An 18,767-nucleotide genomic window follows, 5' to 3' on the forward strand; every position below is an offset into this window, starting at 1 on the left:
GTTAATCAATATCTGCTTCTTTGTGGAATTATGCAACCAATTTAGAGTACAACGACCATTGTGTCCACAATTTTGATGAGAGCTAATGTGACCCTATTTTAATACAAGGGGGGACGACACAACAATATTTTGGTGGCCATTCTTAGCCCTTTGATCAACGGGACTGATATCCGCACTACCATATTTTGATAAGGACACTAATCACTTTGTTTTATACGTTTTTTTATTGGCTTTTGAGAGCTCTTAGGCCCATCCGGTTGCAAATCCAAAACGAACTTAGGCCCCTTTGAAGATTATGACAACCAATTGTGAGTGCCGAACCTATTATTGGACTAAAAATTACGTTTAAATTTGAGTCCAGTAATCAGTTTAGCACTTACAATCGGCTGTCACAATCTTAAACGAACAGGGTCTTAGGGAATTGTAATCGCTTTTGTGAGTCCAATACATATTACATATTATGACTCAAATTATGTTTAGGCCATCTCGTTTTAGACTGTGATAACTGATTGTGAGCCCCAACCCTATTATTGGACTCAAAATTAAATGTAATTTTGAGTCTAATAATCGGTTTTAATTTCGAGTCAAATAATCGGGTAGGGGCATACAATAGGTCGTCACAATCTACCGAACAGGGCCTAAAACAAACATAATAGAGTAGTGCCATTATCAAAATATGGTAGTGGGGATATCATTTCCCATTTTCCCTTGATCGAAAGGCTTTGAATTGACAAATAAGAAAAAATAGAAAAAAGTCGAACGAGACCGAATTCAAGTACTCCAATTGAATGGCATTGCTCTATAAAATAAAAATAAAGAGATAAAAAGGAGAGGAATAGAAGAAGAAGACGGGTTAATTCAAGGAAACCCAGACCTCCAATTGATATTTATTAACTTCTCTGTATGTTCTCTTACATTGAAGCCTTTCTTATACTAAGTCTATCTTAATCAACTCCCTTAATCAAGCAATTACAATAATATAATTATTCCCTAAATCAAGTAATTACATCAACAATCTTTTATTTGTAAACTAATGAGATATGGAATAAAACTAATTTAGGAAGGTTTCCAACATCCCCCTTCCCTTATTTTCAACCTTGTCCCCAAGGTTGATTGAGCTCAAAATCAGGAAAACTTTCCCTTAAGGTCTGAAAATTCTCCCATGTTGCATCCTCTTCTAGCAAGTTGGCCCATTGGACCAACGCTTGTGTGATGGCTCAATTACCCTGTTTGACCATTCTGCGATCCAAGATAGTGTGGGAATAGTGTGGGGCTGGAATTGAATTTCTCCCTTTTCATTGGTAACAGGCAATTGGCTTTGAGACTTGACATGATCCCCTAACTTTCTCTTTAGGCATGACACATGGAAAACCGGATGTATTTTGGAACCAGGAGGAAGTTCCAACTTGTAAGCAACTGTCCCAATGCGTTGAAGTACTTGATACGGTCCATAAAAACGGGGGGAGTTTCGTAGATGCCTGGACCGCTATTGATGCTTGACAATATGGCTGCAAATGCAGATACACCCAGTCTCCAACTTCAAATTCTCGTTATGCGTGATGTTTATCTGCCGGGTGCTTCATTCTCACCTGTGCTTGGTGGAGGTTATTTCGAAGAATTTCTAGCACGCGATCTCGATCCCTTAACTCACAGTCCACTTGATGTACCTTAGTAGATCCATGAGTGTAGGATGTGATGAGTAGGGAGGAATGACCATAAACAATTTCAAAAGGTGTTTTCTTTGTTGACGAGTGATATGTTGTGTTGTACCACCACTTAGCCCAACCATCAGACCCATTGCCTCGGTTTATCACCTGTAAAACACCTCAAGTAGTTTTATAAGCATTTGTTGACCACTTCTATTTGACCATCTGTTTGAGGGTGATACGAAATACTCATCTTTAGCTCAGTTCCTTGTAGCTTACAGAATTCCTGCCAAAAGTGACTAATAAAAGTTGGGTCCTGATCACTAACAATGGATTGCGGATCCCATGCAATTTAAAAATATTCTCAATAAACAACTGGGAAACAATCGCTGTCGCATATGGATGGGACAATGGACAAAAATGAGCATACTTAGTGAGTCGGTCCACCACCACCAATATGGCACTCTTTCCTTGTGAGAGAGTGTTAGCCCAAGGGTTCCCTAGTGTGACCCTAATAATGATTTTGATGATAACAAACCCAAATTGATCAAAGTAAGTTGGTACTAATGTTTTACCTTTAATAAGAATGCCCAGGCAAAGAAAGGTAACAAATGAAAATTCAAAGCAACATTAAGCAAAAGCAAATCAAGTCAAGATCAATCAATCAAGATGGACAAAGACAAACCTCGCGCATGATAAGCCACAATTCAAGTTTTTCTCTTCAAAGATCAAGACCAACGTTCAAAGCTAGGAATGAAGTTCGATCAAGGTGGAATTCATGCAAGTCTAGCGAAGTTGAAGATTAAAATCAATCATGAACATGGAAGGTCAAGATAGCTCATTCAAGGGATCATACAAGCTTATATTGAATGGAGATCAAGTTTCAAATGTAGTTTGCAAGAGTTCTCAAAACTGTTATAAAAATGATTTTCAAATGGCCTTAAATTTCACCTTAAAATCCCACTTAGGTCCACTAAGCTAAAGTATTTTTAAATAGGTCTAAACATCTTCAAAATATGCTAATGTTGATGTTAATCATCCCCCAAAAACTCATTTTGAATCATATCAAAAGTGGAAGAAAAACGGAGAAGAATACACAATCTGAAAAATCCATAGATGGAAGGGTAGAGCTCTACGCAAGATCTACGAAAATTCAGAAACCAGTTTTCGGCATCTGGAAAAGTGGAGACGTCTACGTTGTAAAAAAATAGTCGTTAAGGCTATAACGGCTACTTCGGTTTTTTAACTTGCGGGCCTGTAAAATGACCATTTTACCTCTGAACGGTCATATTTTAGGTTAGACTATATATATTATATTAAATGAAGCATTCAAACACTTTTGCAACTATGGGAATCAAATCTACTTGCTATCAAAGGGTTTTCAATCTTTCAAAAGGGTTCTTCAAGATTCATCTTCCTTGGGTTTCAAACTTGCAATCACTTTGAAGAAGATCTCCCAAGCTTATTGTGATCATTATTGAAGAAAGTTCCACTCAAGCTCTCATTGGCAATCATCTACTCAAAGGAAAATCTCTCAAGCTCATTCAAACCCTAGATCGGAGAAGTTCTCATCAAGCAAAGTTGTAATATCTAGTTGAGAAGAAATATATTGTATTGAAGAGGTGTATTAGCCTTAGAGGAAGGCACAACACATTCAAACTTCAAAAACATTGTAAAGGTGGAAAGGCACCTTAGTTAAATCCCTTAGAGATTATTTTAGCAAGTGCTCGGAGACGCGGAGCCATCTTTATGGGCAAGTGGAGAAGACGCGGAGCCATCTTCGTTGTAATCAAACATCATTTGTGGATTACCTCAAGGAGACAAACTTGGGAAGAGCGGAGTAGGTTTTATTTTAGACCGAACCACTATAAACTCTTGTGTGTATCTCTCTACCTCTCTATTTTATTCATTTATCTTAGGGGAGTGATAAATCGACTCCCCAAATTGATAAATCAACTCCCCATGTGTCTTTCTCTCTCCTCTAGGTTAGAGAGAGAAAGAGGAGAGAGATAGACACATGGGGAGTCGATTTATCCATTTGGGGAGTCGATTTATCACTGCCCTTTATCTTATTGTGGTGTTTGCTCTTTATTTATAACTAACTTCACTCACCTATCAAGTGTTTGATAAAAAGACTAAATGAGAGAATCAACTAAGGTTTTTCAAAAGTCACCCATCAAGTGTTTGATAAAAAGACTAAAAGAGAGAATCAACTAGGGTTTTCAAAAGTCACACACTAAGTGTTTGTTAAAAGGCCTAAGTGAAATTTATAACCTAAGTTTTTGAAAACCAATCTCACAAATGCTTGTAAGAGAAAAAAATTATAATTGCCAACCAATTCACCCCCCTCTTGATTTTCCTAATTGGAATTCAGAGAGACAACTCATCTATGAAATCCATAGAAATATATGCCCAAATTTGAGTGGGAATGGGAAATGGTTGTAGTAATCCTGGGTTGGCCACAATTTTCCCTTTATTTCTTTGGCCCACATCACATTCTTCCACAAATCGTTTGATATCCTTCTTCATGCCACACTAATAAAAAGCATGAGCAACTGTGGACCCCGATCCGGGAGAGAGGTGGGGGACGAGCCCCCAGCGGCCTCTAGGATCATCCACGTGTGAAGGAGAACTCTACCAAGGAACTCTCGAAATGGTGTCACCCTCATAGCATAAAACAAGTGACAATATAAGGGAGATACCTCTCGATTCGGGAATAAGTCTGGATTCGAGACGTACCTAAACATATTTGTTTAAGGATCCATGGCCGTATATCATGGATCCTTAAACAAATATGCTCAGTATACCATGGATAACCAGAAATGAATGAGTTCGTGCCTGATTACGAATGGGGAAGGTCTGAAGAGCACCCCCAATTCGCCCGAGTGCGAACACTTGGTCTCTTATGCCATTTATTATTAACTCTGAAAAGTTTTGGGCGAAAATCATATGAAATGGGAACAATCCTCAGGAATCGTCTACCTAAACATGCATTTTCTCAGAATAGAAATAATAAATACACACAAAATTAATGAAAGAAGTGTGTCACCTAAGCACAGCTAGATTATGAGTGACATACCTAATAGGTGTCTAAGTTCTGGTGGACAAACACATGCATACTACAGCTAAAAGTATAAGATCTGAACAAGATATAATGAATATGATAAGTAGAATAAGCAGGACAACAAAATAAGTAAATGAGACATAATAAGCAGTAAAAGCGATAAAGCAGTAAAAAAAATATAGCTAAGCATATAAGCAAGAAATAATAGACTGGTAAGCAGTAAAAATCTACAGCTAACGATGTAAATGATCAAATAAGAAACTAATCTCGATCTGAAAGAAAACACACAAGAAAATGATAACTACAAACATAAAACTCTAAAAAGAAACATTAACAACAAATCCTAAGGTTCTAAAATTGTCCTCGACTCTTGGATGATCTGATATTCATCCAAGCAGCCTACGTATCCCCGCCTCCACAAGAATCAGAGGGAAGTAGTTCTTCGCACCTATTCTAAACTATAATGCCTAAGACATCTAGACCTCTATCCTCGACTCGACCTAAAAGACTGGACTAGTTATTAAAGGTTTTTTTGCACGATTATTTATGTTTGAGTGGGTTATGATTTTAGGACACCCTATATGCCCTAACTAAATGCAGGTTAGCCCTAAGCTAATGCATGGAATTCCTACAACCTATATGTAGCTAGGCTGTGTGTCCTAAGGAAAATAATAGGATCACTAACGCATCCTAGACCTAGTCATCAATCAGCGATGTGAATCGCCAACTGACCAGACGGAGGCGTTCCTTTTTTCTTTTTTTTTTGAATGGTAAGCGTTCCTATAACTCTAGGACAAACTCCTAACTCTAAAGCAAACACATAACCACCAAAACACTCTACCTAGGACATACTCCTAACTCTAGAGGAAGAGCTTTTTTGGAAAATAAGTTTTTAAAAGATTTGTAATGTTTGGCTGGACCTGGGATAAGAATCCCAAGCTGCGCTACGTACCTCGTGAAAGAGGATCAAGCCAACGTAGTTCGGAACATATTCCGAGATAAAAACACTAAACAAGTAAACATGTGTGATTCACAAACAAGCAAACTAGCGTGCTCACAAACAGGTACACCAGCGTGGTCACAAACAAGTAAACTAGCATTATCACAAACAAGTGAAACGCCAATCAAATAAAACATATCTAAAGGAAGGGACACCCCTAAAACAAATGAGACAAAACATGTCTCCTATGGGACTCCAAGTAATCTTATCATTACTGTTGCAATGAGAGAAGGGTTCTAAAAAATGAGTAAAATATCTAAAAGTCTGGGTAAGCCTACTAAACAAAAGAGGGGAGTGTTACTAGAACCGAGCAAGTCCCCTAAAGATGAGCTTGGGCTATCGCCTTCATTGCCCTAAATAAGCGTAACGGTTAGCCGACAAATAATTGTGACATTTATAACTAGCTAATTACAAACACAATAGATCAAATAACAAAAATTAAATTATTATGACATTTCAAACTAAGAACAACCTTATCAATAACAAAGCCATATGAAACTAATCAGTCTATCATCAGTTACTTGCTTGATTGATATTTTCACCCTATATAAAATGTATCTAACCATCAAATCCTCCTCTTAAAGTAGTATAAATCATTTTTTATATTCTCACAAAACTGAATAATATAACACTAGTCCATATAGTAACCGATATTATAAAAAAATTCACGCACTATTGTCAAAATTAAATGAGATGAATATGTATCCTGTTCATTTTAAGACTTAATCAAAATAAAACATTACACACTCCTTAACACTATAACCCTCAATATGTTAAGTTAATTATATAATCTACAAATCCATTCATGACTGTTACCTTACCCCCTTATGTACCTAGTTAAACAAGATTATCAGATTCAATGCAATATTCAAGAGGTATGTATTATAAAATATAATGGCCTAACTAAAATCAAAGGGCACTAAATAAAGCACAACTAATGAAAGAATTGAAGACAGAGCTATGGTCCAAATGTTCTCACTATCCAAAAAAAACAACTAACAAAAGGATCCAACTAAACCCATACTAATATGCATAAGATATCAAATATGCATAAGATATCTGCACATAATGGATGGTAGAAGAAACTCTTGTTGTTTTGGTGAACACCCTAAATATCTTTAATTCATACATGCCACAAGAGAAACCTCTAGGTTATATATATATATTGCATTAACTATCTGTGATGTGATGAAATTTTAAACTACTTAGTCATAAAGTAAAGCACCTTATCACATGACCTAAATATGATAATACATAGGGGACAGACCACAAAAGAAATGGAAAGAAACGCCTATTTGGATCACCAGAATAAACATTGACACTCCCTATTAAAATCTTTCATTTTTACTCATTTCCCAAAGCTAGTCCAAAATTGTACACTGGTCTTTCAACAGCCTTGTTAGGGCACCTTGCAAATCAAACAAAATATACTACCCAAACACCAAAATCAACCTACAACCATACAAAAGTCAAGGTTCTCTGATAATAAAAGAAGGACAATTAAATTTTACCAACTCCCTTCTCTTTCAGACATAAAGACAGGTCATAAAGTTTCTACAAGACCATCATTTAATAATCCCCATTTAGCAATCCCTTCTATATTCCTTCTTAGTAAAATAACTAAATAAGGAACATAATCATATACATATATAAAAAATTACTAACCCCCATTATAAAAACCACTGTTACAGTGAAGAAATATAAGTGTATACATCTAATTACACATCCAAGACAATAAATACAATGATCAGATATTACCTATTCATTCTATATTGGACCAAATCCCCTATATACTAGGAACCATATAGAATAATTCAAAATGAGCTTTGACATAACAAGACATAATAAAAAATGACTTTGCACAGTCATCTTATCCAAAATTAAGTGAATACAAGATAGTACCATAAACAATTCTCCTGCCTAAAAAAAAAAATCTTACATTTCCAATGATATATGACAACTAGGGGTGGCCAGAACCGAACCAGAACCGAAGAACCGAACCGGAACCGAAGAACCGAACCGGAACCGAACTGTAAAAAAATATTTTTGGTCCGGTTCGGTTCCACTGATGAAGAACCGAAATTATTCGGTTCGGTTCGGGGTCTAATGTTCTCGGTTCGGTTCCGGAACCGAAGAACCGAACTTTGAATGTATATATATATATATATATATATATATATATATATATATATATATATATATATATATATATATATATATATATATATATATAATATTTATATATATATATATATAATATTTTTATATTTCTATTATACATATACTTAATAATATAAATTACTTATAATATTAATAAGTAATAGTTAATACTATTCTTATAATAAGAAAGTAACTTATATTATAACTTTAATTAAAAGTTTTTATAAATTATAATTAATAATTAATAATTAGCCATTAGAACCGAAGAACCGGACCGGACCGACCGATTATGTTCGGTCCAGTTCGGTTCGGTCCTACTGTGTACTACGGTTCGGTTCGGTTCTTACGGTTCATGGAACCGAGAACCGAGAACCGAGAACCGAAAAAAAAGGAACCGAGAACCGAGAACCGAAAAAAAAGGAACCGAGAACCGAGAACCAAACCGGTTGGCCACCCCTAATGACAACTCTAATATGCACAAGCAGGTATGATTTTACATGTACAAGAGGAATATTCACATGGTGCATATAGTGCTGAATGATAATTAAAATACGCATTATATCAGATTATACAAAACTTTATAGGAAGCATAACCATATGATACATGTGGGGCTGACATGACAATTCAAAATGCCCACTCTGAAATGAGGAACCTGTATGAGTCAATTACAATTAAATCCTGCCTTCATTGAATGAATTTTTTTGTTGAAAACTTTAACAGATGCTCTTAGGGTAACTATGAAGGGGCACCGGGGAGAATGGAAATTCATGATGGTAATCACAGCAAAGAATAATCAAAACAGGGATCAAACATTCATATCTTGGACTTTATGCTCAAATTTAAATACAAACGAGGGATAGCATTACAAGAGAAGGACCAAGAGGAAATTTGACAAGGACAAAAACGGAACTATAAATGAGATGGACAGAAGATGGAGATAACAAAATGAGGCATGATTCATGGTTTAAATGGATTTGCAGAGAGAAAGAAATAGAGATGAAGGTGGCTGATTCGAAAGTTGCCGGCAAGACTGGATCCAATGGCAGGAATGATGGCTGCAAATCCCTTCCCCTTCTACTTTCTGAAATCTGATAATGCAGCTCCTCCCTCTCCTACTAATCTTCTTCTAAAAAGTTCTAAAAAAAATAAAATCCTACGACGTGAGGAGAAATCCCCTAAACCTTCTTCTCCTCTTTATAGCCTATCTCCTTTTCCTCTTCTTCTTTTAACTTCCACACAAATACTCAAAAAAAATATGAATCATATCCAGGTAGCAGGAACGGTTGAATGTAGCAGGGGATAACCTGAAAATGAAAGATGCATTGCCAAAATTTGCAAGGATTGCTGGAATTAATTGCTGAAATTAGAGCAAAGAGATGATGCCGATTGAGATCAAGATAGTAAAGAGTCGGAATTAAAGAAGAATATGCCCAGATTTCAAAAATGGATTTAAATTTGGGAGAAGGATTTGATAAAAAAAAATGATGTTGTTAAGGTTAGGTTAGATGGAAATGGTAGCTAAATTAGAGGGAATAATGGGGATAGTTGATGATTGGGATTATTGATGTAGATAACATGAAATTGAGGTTTGTTACAACAATATAATGGGAAAACAGAAATGATAGTGGCTAGACAATTCAATGCTAATAAATGTGCAGGCTAAAAGTGAATAGAACGGATAGGGTCAAGATAGTAGGGGAGATATCATTCCCCATCAACAAGTGAGGAGAAACAGACTTTGATGTGCTCTTCTTGAAAGAAATGAAGCAGGAATCCCAACTGTCATGCTTTGATTAATTCCGATTCACCTTGCCCCTTAAATTCTATGAGCTCTTTAAGAGTCATATCAAAATTTGATAAGGGACAAGGTGACTCGGCACAATTATAAAACATAGCATGATCAACATCAAATGCCCAAAAATAAAAAAATAAAAAATAAATAAAGAATTTTGGAAATCTAATACCTAAAGGATAAAGTCACCACAAAACAGGACATGGAAATTGCTCTTGCTAGAAAACTTAGCATTAAAAATTTTTGAACACAAAACTAGAACCTGAATGGAAAGAAATGAAAAAAAAAAAAAATATCATGGAAGCTCAAATATATAGTATAAGGTTGTTTCTTTTCCCCCAAAACAATTTATAAAAGCTAGGACCAAGGGACAAGTCTGCATAATTTTCATGACATGAAAATACACATACATGTTTAAAATGACTTGTGAAGAAAACTGATAGTTATCCCTTATCCTCAGCTCATTATTCCCCTGTCTGTCAAGCAAAACAATTTTCATGTTCTATATGTATCGGCTAAAAAAAAAAAATGTCCATCCTTTTCTAATGATTCAGTAGGGGGAAGTAGGATGACCTGTACATATATCAAATATCATTTCATATACACTGCTAAGGGATAATCCAAATAAACTCTATCAAGACCAAAAAATTGTTAACATTACTTCACACATATCAGCAAAATTGAACTAAGTAGGCTATATGTACACCTAGCCATAATCGACCTACTATCATTCTACACCTTTTAACAGAGAAGAGATAAAAGCAACTAATACATACATCATGGCCTGAAGCGAGTATCATTTTCCAATATTTCAAACACATCATTAATTCATTTACATCTCATTTACATGTATTTAATCACTGATAAAGTCCTATATAAACAAGAAGACACATTTTAAAATATAAAAAAAATTTCACCTTAACCTCAACTTGTTCGGAAACTTTACCCTCACCTCAGAATTAAATGCTATCCTAGACATATTTTCACAAACTAACTCTTTAAAGTAGTAATAAATAAGTCACTTGACGAGAGAAAAATCCAAAACATCAAGATAAAAACCCTGTTTTCAATAATTTCCCCAAAATGTTAAGATGAAAATTCTATTTTCACTAAATTCTTTTAAACAGAATATAACAAATCTCTAACTCCTGATTCTTCCTTTAATTGTCAGAAATTATGAAATAGAGATTACAAAACTTAGTCAAGATAACACCTTCAGTAAGATCAGCACATCAGACCAAACATCATACTATTTCAAGAACTGATCATCGAAATCTATCCAAAAATCGTAGTCTAAAATCAAAATTTAACATGAAACAACATCCACAACATAAATTCCTTTCCTTTGTCTTTTCCTCTTATAATAAATTTGTAAAAATTTCTCAGATTTGTACAAAACCTACAGATTTTCTTTGCAATTTGCATCTCATTGCATAATATGATAAAAAAAATATATCAGGCAAATAATCAAAAGAACCTATGGATCTTATTAGCAAAGACAAATTAAAGTAAATCAAATAATATCATCCACGAAATTCAGAGGAGATAAATACCTGAACTGTAAACGAAGCCTTGCTGTTTGAATATTTTTAACTTCACCTTTAAAATCCACTCGTTGAAGAACAGCACATTGTGCAAGGCGATCCGATCCAAGGGATTAGGGCTTGAAGCTTTGATGAGAAAATAGCAAAGAGATCCAATCGAGATGAAACATGAGATCAAAAGGTTTGTCAATGGTGAGAAAATGGTCAGAATTCCGAACAAAATTCTAGCCGGAGTTTGCCGGAGAGATGATCGAAACTAAGATCAAGACAAAGAAATGCTCGCCGGAGAGAATGAGTTTGCCGGTCGGAGATTTGCCGGTCGGAGATTTGCCGGAGAAGATGACAAAAAGTTAGGGTTTCAGTCGTGAGATCTACTTTCTCACTCTAGAACATTCTCTTTCTCTCGCTCTTTATCTCTCTAAAATGTTTAACGAAAAATGAAGAATGGCTTGTGAGAGAAGCTTGCCCTCCTATTTATATTGTTTTTAGAGAAAATTTTCAACCCCCTAGAGTTATTGGACAACCCCTTTATGTATATTTCTGCAATGCTTTGCTGGAAAGGGTGGCCTCTGGGTAAAAGTTTTAATGAGGTAAAAAAAAAGGATAAATCCGTACCTCTCTGGTTACCCAGGGACACCCTCCTGCAGCGAATTACCCACGTTTTACTCCCACCAGGTCACCCTCTGGTCAGGATAATGCACACCCCTTCTGCGATACTAAATTTACACAACATTACCTACCCCTCTCGTTTGCTGAAATTTTAGAGGGACCTAAATGGGACCCTGACATACGCTAGGACTGATTTTGGGACATCAAATTCACCTATTTAAAGGATTTTTTTTAACAAAAGCCAGGGTTTAGGGTTCGGTCAAAATGGGGTGTCTACAGCAACACGCTTGTATGTGCGTAAAAATCCCGAGTGATATGCACTAGGAGGCGGATGGAGCTCATTCAAGATCAGGGCTTTTTGGGTAGAGTGGGCTGCTAAAACAATTTGACCCTTATGCTGAAGGTCTAATGCATCCCATGTGTAGTGAGTGTCGAAACTTGGATCTTGTTGTAACCGTTGAATCGACGCCTATATATCATTGTCTTGTGCCCATTCCCTTCGTATGTCGTCAAGGCCAATAAACATTGGGACTGACATGGCTACAATCTCTGCATTCTCATACATTCTTGAAAGTGCATCTACTGCTACATTCTCCTTCCCTTTCTTGTAAACAATTTCAAAATCATACTCAAATAATTTTAAAACCCACTTTTGTTGTTCCACGGATGAAATTCGTTGCTCCAAAATGTACTTTATGCTCCTGTGATCAATTCTAATATGAAAATGTCGACTGGCCTCCATTGTCACTGCATGAATAATAGCCATCATTTCCTTATCATACACCGACATGGCCTAATGTTGGCGGGATAAAGCCTTGCTGGTGTAAGCTAAAGGCCTTCCCTCTTGCATCAATATTCCTCCTATTCCAATCCCACATGCATCACATTCCACCACAAGCAACTTGTGGAAGGAAGGTAGGCTAGGACCGGAGTGGATGACATTGCCTTCTTCAATTTGATAAAAGCCTCGTCAGCAGATGGGCTCCACTTGAAAGCATCTTTACATAATAGTTCTATCAACGATGCACTAATTCTTCCATAGTCTTGGATGAACTTGCGGTAATAGCCCGTCAACCCAAAGAAACCTCATAGCCCTTTGATGTTGGTTGGGGTTGGCCATTCTACCATTGCCTTCACCTTTGATGGGTCAATTGACACTCCTTCCTTTGAGACAATACGACCAAGGAATTCAACCTCGGTCTTTCCAAAACTGCATTTTGACTTCTTAACAAACAAAGAATGCTCTCTTAAAATAGTTAGAGTAATCTTCATGTGATGTAAATGTTCGGCCCAAGATGCACTAAAGATGATAATATCATCAAAGAATACTAAGATGAACTTACGCAGATATGGGCGAAAGATGTCATTCATTAGGCTCTGAAAGGTTGATGGAGCATTAGACAACCCAAACGGCATCACTAGGAACTCATAATGGCTATCATGGGTTCTGAAAGCCGTCTTTGGTATGTCTGCTTCATGGATACGAATCTGATGATACCCCAATCGTAGATCCAATTTCGAGAAATATTGGGCCCCACCAATTTCATCAAGTAGCTCATCAACTACTGGAATAGGATACTTATCCTTAACCGTTAACCTATTCAATGCCCGATAGTCGACGCACATCCTCCACGACCCATCTTTTTTGCGAACTAGTAGAACTGGTGAAGAGAAAGGACTAACACTTAGCCTAACAATCCCTATCTCCACCATCTCTCGGACTATCTTCTCAGTCTCAGCCTTTTGTACATATGGATAACGATAAGGCCTCACATTTGCAGGACCACTATTTGGGAGCAATGATATTTTATGGTCATGCAAATGTTTAGGTGGCAAACCCTTTATTTCTTCAAAGACGTCCAAAAATTCTAACAATAAGGACTCCATATCATGAGTTTCATGAGAGGTGATTTCCTTTGCCTCTACCTCTACAACTATGCCAGGAAGATTTCGTGTTCTTTCCGTAACATCTTCTCTATACCGTGGGCACTAACAGTTGTTACATTACCCCCACTTTTGCCTCTGCTAGTTACTGGCTTCCCATTCACAGTGAAATGCATAACAAACTTTGAAAAATTCGAGGTAATATCCCCGAGAGTGTGCAGCCACTATGCCCCTAGGACCACATCACATCCATCCATGGGAGGAGGAACAGATCTGTGGTGAATGCATGGTCTTGTATTGTGATTTTGATATAAGAACATTTGCCTCCACTAGTTATGGATCTCCCATCAGCCACCTTTACTTCGAACTGGTCAGGATGTTCCACTGGACAAGAAAGTTGTTTCGCCATCTTTGAATCTAAGGAGCTGTTTGTACTTCCCGAGTCAATCAATATTGTTACTAACTACTGCTTGATAAATCCATTAACTCTCATAGTTTGGGGTAGAAAAGCCCGCCAAAGCATGAATAGAGATTGCCAATGTGTCATCATGATCTGCACCGTCCTCATCGTGTACTTCAGACCCATCAGTGTCTGACTCGTTGGAATCAATAATGTCTTTATTTGGTTTAATGAGGTAAAGTGTCTTTTGTTTACAATGATGGCCCCTCTGCCATTTCTCGTCGCACTGCCAACAAAGACCTCGCACTGCCCTTTCCTTAAATTTCTTCTCGTGTAAGCCGCTTCACAGGTGGACTGCGAGCCGGTGTACTTATATTTGATGCTCCTCCTCGGATCTCCTCGCTCGATCGGCTTGTGAGCTCCTTGTTCATGCGACGGTTATCATCAACAAGCCGCTCCTTTTGTAACCGGGCAAATGATATTGTTGCAGTCATGGTGCGAGGCTTATGCATCTTGACTTCATGATGAATATCCAATCGAAGTCCTTCTACAAATGTGCCAATGAGTTGTCGTTCAGTCCAATCATGAGCTCAATTAGAGAGTCGCTTAAAGCGACCTTGGTATTCCAGTACCATTGATGTCTGATGTATTTTTGCAAGTTGTCCATGACCATCATCAAATCCTGTAGGACCAAAACGCGCCATGAGACCCTCGACAAAATCTTCCCATGTGGGCACTTCGTGGCTTGAATCGTACAAATCATACCACTGGATGGCATCGCAGTTTAAATTGATGGTGGGAATTTCCACATTCATATTATCAGGTATGCGGAGGAAGCAAAAATATTTTTCCGCTCTTGATATCCATCCCGTATGATCGTCGACAAAATCTTCCCATGCGGGCACTTCGTGGCTTGACTTGTACCAATCAAACCACTGGATGGCATCACCATCCAAATTAATGGCGGCAATTTCCACCTTCATGTTATTATCTATGCGGTGGAAGTGAAAATATTTTCCTCTCTTGATATCCATCCCGTTGGATCGTCACCTCCTCAGCGTGGAAACTCAACCTTCATGAAAGTAAAATTTTGCATCCGATCTCTCGTCACCCGATGTTTGTGGATGTCCCGATCGCTCAATCAACATGCCTGAAGATTGACTCCTCCACCGTAATGTCCTTCCCCATCATTGATGGACCTGGATACGATCTCAGGATCATTTTGTATTTTTTCAGCGGTGTAACGCGAAGGACCCACGATTGACAAAATCTGCTGGGTTAAGGCGTCAATACTCTTTGTTTATTGGGCTATCACAGTTGATATGTACTCCTTAAGATGTCCGATCTGACGATTTGTAGCAACGAACCTTGCTTCTAGCAACGAATCAGCAACACGGTCATCTCTGGTCCTTTGATTATAGGCAAGGACAACATCGTTACAGCCGAATGAGTTATCTTTTGCATGTGCGTAATAGGCATACACAAGAGCCTTGCTCTGATACCAGATGATAGAGCAATGCTCTATAAAATAAAAATAAAGAGATAAAAAGAACTGGAATAGAAGAAGACATGTTAATTCGAGGAAACCCAGACCTCCAATTGATATTATTAACTTCACTATCTGTTCTCTTACAAAGAAACCTTTCTTGTATTAATTCTACCCTAATCAACTCCCTTAGTCACGTAATTACAACAATAGAATTATTCCCTAAATCAAGCAATTACAGCAATGATCTTTTATTTGGAAACTAATAAGATATGGAATAAAACTAATTTAGGAAGGTTTCTAACATTTCACCTACATGGCGAGGTACCAAGATAAAGGGTCTCGATTCTCCGCACATTTCTACTATCCCATCAGATGAAGTGTTATTAGAAAGGTTGAAAAACTCAGTGCAAAATCGCTACACGTAGCGGAAGAATAAACCGCGTAGAATAAAAATTTTGCCCTAACCCAAGATTCCTAGGGACTAATTGATCTTATGGTGATTTAATAAACATAAATATAAATTAAATACCTAAGTTGCTGTAGAGAAGAAAACATCCGCCTGATCTACTCGAAAATCTGCCGACGATCTAATCACGCGCCGCAAGTTGAATCGATGGATTCCTTTTGTTGCACAAAGGAACTTGTAAACAACTATTTGTTCACTTTGAATTCTGATCTAAATCAGATTATAATATGAGAACAATTGTTTAGATCAATGGAGCTTAATTTGATGATAGTCAATGAGTTCAAAAACCCAAAAACTAAAAATTGAGAGAGAAAACAAGGGGACAAATTTTTGGGGTTGACTCTATCAATTTCCAACACATGGAATTATGGAAGATATGTAGAAAACTCTAGCTCTTTGTCTTGTATTTATAGAGTTTTGAATTGCCTTTGATACAATCCAAAGTTTCTAGAGAATTCAAAAAAATTAAGGAAACTAGTCAAAATTGGAAGCTCCAATTGGAAAACAAGCTACACCTAATTGGGAAACCCACATGGGGTGCCCAGGGGGGGTGTGCCTTGCCGCCCAAGCAACCCAAGGTTGCCTCATGTGGTTCCCTAGTTTCCAATTTTGTTTTATTCATTGATAATGGCACACCACATGGGGCGTGTGGACATGGGTCCCACCCAAATTCGTCCCATGTGGTTCCCAATTATCCAATTTAAATTCCTTTGCATTTTTCATTTAATTCCTAATTAAATTAATGCAATCCAATCCTATCGAATAGGATTAAAGCTCCAACATAATTTATGTTATTCTCAAAATACCCTTATGATACTTAATTGTTTTGGTATTCCAATGTATCCCATAGTGTATATACACTATATACATTGTGTATATCCTTTCAATGCATCAAATGCCACGAAAATAGTTCATGCGAGCAACTAAATAAATGCAGGACCTCTATCCAATAGATTATAATAGGTCAATCAAGTAGTGAGTGGGATCGTAGCAGTCATTTAATAGTAGATCCTGCATAACCCATAAGTGGACCCCCACTGCGATTATTACTCCGTTGCTAATGCTACGATTGCATTGAGTCAGTGGCCTCCATCAAGACGTAGCCCTGAAGATAACCGTCAAATCATCATACATCTAATCACATCAAATGTGCAAGTCCTTCCTTCAAGTCCATATCTACCGAGTTGAGTCTTACGGGGGGTGGACATTAACTACCCCCTGGGCTCACTCAAAGTGTACCTTTCAGTAAAGTAGTGTAGCCCGCAAATGCATTTGCTAAAACTATTTCAAAACTTATTTTGTGAAAACCCTTTTGATAAATATTTTTATCAAATCCACCTGGCCAGGTATTTTTCTACGTCTACTACTCTGACCAAAACTGTAGATGTTGTCATATTAATTAGGCGGAGAATTCCATGTCGGGTATCACTATTGACCTCGAAGGTTTGTCCAACGTTCCAGTACTACGCTTTGGTGACTCCAATAAGAACCACAGTTAGATAGACAAAAAATAAGAGACTCGCTAACAGACCAATATGATCCCTCAGGTTAAAGGACATGTAAAGGGTCTTGTCTAGTAGAATAGCTCAATTGTCTCTTCTCAACAAGCTATTCTAATGTGATCATGTTCAGTACGGAATCTCACTGTCGTACCCATTCTATCTTGCTTAGGGTCTACTACCCAAGTAATTGAGATAAGTCACTTCACTTCTCTTGCATGTAGGCAAGACAGATGCTAGTTGTGTACAGGATGAGGTGTCCAACCTCAACCTCAACTAGGAACTACTAAGGTCTGCAAAGAAACGGAATCCCATATCTCCTTGCTCCCTAAGATCTATGAATCCATGAGCATGAGTTTCTTACTTTGCTTCCTAAGGACAAATACGTGTCAATAAAAAGTAACATATCACACATATTTAACTTCCAGTACCCATAAATGTCATGAAAAATAAACTTTTATTAATCGGACCATCTATCAAATCACATAGGTATGGCACAAGCAGAGCCAGAAAGTGTCTGTTAGAAACCTCACAACCAGTCAACCACCATTTTTTTAGCATTTTCATATAATAGAGAGCTGTTAGGAAAATGGGAATAAGGTTTCCCTAATAACAGAGCGAAAATAGAATCGATTCAATTCTATCAGCTATGCACAAGTTGCTTTCTTGTTCTGTTATCTCAGTCATTAGGCTTTTGTCTTCTTCATTAATAAAATTTATCATTCAAAAAATAATTGGGTGAAATGATAGTGATACATCTGCAAGAATACAAGAAGGAGCGCTATATTATTGGAGGCTAAACTTTTCTTAAGTTACTAAGAGATTGTTTCACCTCTATCTCAACTAAGTGTGTAACCTGAAATTAACCCATGGATGTCTCATATTTGTCTAAGTTGAAAAACAGTTGTTTTTAGTGTTGGGGCAAAATCCGCTCTCCCTATGATAGTTCGACACGTGGCACCTAGCCCAAATGGGAAACCGAACTTGCCTCTTAGGATACAAGAGGAAGAAGGATTCCCCATCTCCACATATTTGTAACTCCGAGTAAAAAGGAAAGTGACAAGCAAGGATCTTTAGTGCATTTACAATATTTAGCTGCAAGAGGAATTGTAGATACAAGGGCGCCCTTGCATAAAAAGCCAGAAAAGGGCCCTGGGTTCGATCCATGTCATTTTTCAGAAAGTAAATTTGGTTGCACTTAATGACGTGGGTC

This window comes from Tasmannia lanceolata, unplaced genomic scaffold (genome assembly GCF_043159265.1).
Source record: "Tasmannia lanceolata isolate RefF3 unplaced genomic scaffold, GAP_Taslan_0.1 ptg000023l, whole genome shotgun sequence".
Lineage (NCBI taxonomy): Eukaryota > Viridiplantae > Streptophyta > Magnoliopsida > Canellales > Winteraceae > Tasmannia > Tasmannia lanceolata.